We start from the raw sequence: 3,169 nt of genomic DNA, 5'->3' as shown, positions 1-3,169 counted from the left end.
CACTGCACCCGCTTTGCCTGGCCTGGCGCCAGAGTGTCATAACGTGGTCATCCAGAAGGTCGTCTGGACGGTTGTTCTGCTGTTCAGTCATTCGGTCAATTTGCATATTACGCTTTTATTATTATAGACTAGAGGCCCAGTGCACAAATTTGTGCATGTGGGGTGGTGAGGAGGGGGGCCGCGGGATGTTAGCTGGCCTGGGGGGAGGGGCCAGGGGAGCTTGGCCAACTATGGGAGGTTGGCTGTGGGAGCACACTGACCACCAGGGGGCAGCTCCTGCATTGAGCGTCTGCCCCCTGGTAGTCAGTGCGTGTCATAGAGACTGGTTGACTGGTCATTCGGTCGTAATGGTCACTAAGGTTTGTATATATACTAGAGGCCCGGTACATGAATTTGTACATCGGTGGATTTCCTCTGGGTGGCCTACAGGGATGGGGCTGAAACCCTCAGTCCAATGCCGCCTGCAGCTCCTACCTGCTGCTCCCGCTCATCCCAGCCCCATGTGCCTGCCTCGGGCTCACGCCCAATCAGCCCTGATCAGGAGAGGCTTGTACTGCCACAGCAGCACTCCCATCTATGAGCCCTGGGTCTGGCACCCTCCCAAGGGGAGTGGCTTGCGGATCAGGCTGAAACCAGCTCTCCAACATCCCCTGAGGAGTCCCAGATTGCGAGGGGGTGCAGGCCAGGCTGACGGGCCCCATCGGTGCACGATCGGGCCGGGGAGGGACCACGGGAGGTCTCCAGGGTGTGTCCGGCCCATCTCGCTCAGTCCCAATTGGCCGGACCCCAGCAGCAAGCTAACCTACCAGTCGAAGCATCTGTTCCCTGGTGGTCAGTGCACATCATAGTGAGAGGTTGAGCAGCCTTAGCATATCATTAGCATATTATGCTTTGATTGGTTGTTCGGTTGTTCTGCTGTTCAGTCTATTTGCATATTACCCTTTTATTGTATAGGGTAGTGTACACACAGTAAAAGTCCAAGGTTTGCTGAACTATCAGCCCAGATCAGTGTGAGGATTGGCACAACAGAGCAGAGTGGGGCGGGCTTTTGGCCTTTGAGGAGCTCAGTGTGAGGCAAAGAGAAGGATGCACAAGTAGCTCACAATCTCTCTAACCAACACAGAGTCGAGGCACAGGGTCCAGCGCACTGCTCTCCAGGCAGGACACACAGTGGTGTCTACTGCTGCTCCCAGGAGCCACCTCTCTCCCCCCCAGGCGTGTGGCTGAGCTTCCTGAGCCCATGCAGTCGGGTGGGTCAGGTGACTGGTTCTGGCCAGTGTGAGTGGATATTACCCTTGTCACTCGTGGACGAAAGATTGAATTGCTGGCCCGAGATTCTCCAAAGCTGCCTTTCCCTCTGATGACCAGTGACGACTGGGATGGGGCCACGTCCTCACTCCCCCCTCCCCCACAGCCCTGACCCTGTCCTCACTCTCCCCTCCCCCACAGCCCTGACCCTGTCCTCACTCCCCCCTCCCCCACAGCCCTGACCCTGTCCTCACTCTCTCCCCTGCCCCTCTTCACTCCCCCACTGAAACCCTTCAGTGACTCTCTGTGGTTCATGACCGGGCTTTTCAAGCAAGGCAGCATATTGTTGTGGTGGCATGGACTGCCTCTAAAGGCAGACGGTCTGTGCTTGAATCTTTGCTGTGCCACTAGCCATTTGTGTGTCCCTGAGCAAGTTACTCAACCTCTCTGTGCCTCAGCTACTTCATTGATAAAAGTGGGGAGAATAAGACTAATGGGTGATGACGCCACCTACCGCGGAGGATTGTGGTGAATATGAAATGAGTCAGTGTGTTGCTCAGCACAGTGCATTCCTTTACCCACAGCTGCAGTAGTAAACACTCTGATGTGTAGCAGCTGGAGATGACTGTTATTTCATCAGCATCGCTCACATACTGGGGGATTGACTGGGCTCAGCAGGGCGGTTCTCCTTTGGGTCTCTCCTGAGGTTTTAGTCTGCTGCTGGCGGGGGCTGGAATCCTCTCTTGCCTCCCTCTCTCATCTGCCTGACAGGTGATGCCGGCTGCCGGCAGGGGTCTCGGCTGGGGCTGCAGGCCGCCTCAGCCACCCCACACCAGCTTCCTCACAGCCAGTGGCCGGGTTCTGAGACTAGAAGCCCAGAGAACCGGGTGGAAGCCGCATCAGCTTTTGGCGTTGGAAGTCACATGACGGCACTTCTGCAGCAGCCAGAAGCCGTTCCAGATTCAGGGGGATGGAGAATGGACGCCCAGGGGCGGAGGGAGGACTGCTCGTGTCGCATTGCCAGGAGTGAATGTGAGGTAGAAGCTTCTATTTGGCATCTTGGGAAATGTGATCTGCCACACAAGGCCCCAAAGTAGCAACTGCTCAAGTGTGAGGTGCTGTTCTTATTGTTGTTAGTTTTCTTTAATTTTAGAAATCACGTTATTAATAAATTATTTTTTTCCATAAAGATACACATGCACAGTCCTTGGAAGTATGCATTTAAATATCAGATTTTATTTGGATTTATGTACTATGTTCTGTGGTTTAGATTTTTTATTTATTTTATTTTATTATTTTATTATTTTTTTTGCTGCAAATAGCTTTATTGTTTCCATTTGGTCCAATGCATGGAAGAGGACTCCAAGGTGGTGAAAAGAATGGCTAGTAGTTTCAGGAAGAGGCGCAGGCAGAAAGCCAGACACCAGGGGACTCAGAGGGGCCCCTCGAAGGCCTCTGGGCTCCAAGGCCCCTAGTAGTGCTTGAGGGTGAGCCTTTCGGAGAGATCCTCGCTGTCCCGCCCAGCCCGGCCGCAGCCTGCGGAGGTGAGTCAGGTGTGGCCTACCTTCTTGCTGAGTCTCACCTGCTCATCCCGGACGTGGCTCTCCCGGAAGCCACGGAGCTGAGGGTCTGCGGGTGGACCCACAAGGGCCTGGCGCAGGTGCTCTCCAAGGCCAGGGCGGCCTCCCTGGGGCCCGAGTCCCTCCCCCCCGCCCCCCATCTTGGGAAGGCGTCAGCGAGTCGGCGCCCCGTGCTCTCCTCGTCACCGTGTGCAAGATGTGGCCCTCGCCCTCCAGAGCCACGTTGTCAAGGTCGACATAGAAGCCCGGAGAGAGGCAGGTGCGGACGCTGCAGACGCAGCTTGCTGTTGTTTTATGAATACAATACGACCTTCATGGGGAAGCTCAGTGAGTGAAAGCGA

Source organism: Myotis davidii, unplaced genomic scaffold (assembly GCF_000327345.1).
Source record: "Myotis davidii unplaced genomic scaffold, ASM32734v1 scaffold443, whole genome shotgun sequence".
Lineage (NCBI taxonomy): Eukaryota > Metazoa > Chordata > Mammalia > Chiroptera > Vespertilionidae > Myotis > Myotis davidii.
The sequence above is the reverse complement of the archived record's forward strand: the minus strand, read 5'-3'. Positions refer to the sequence as shown.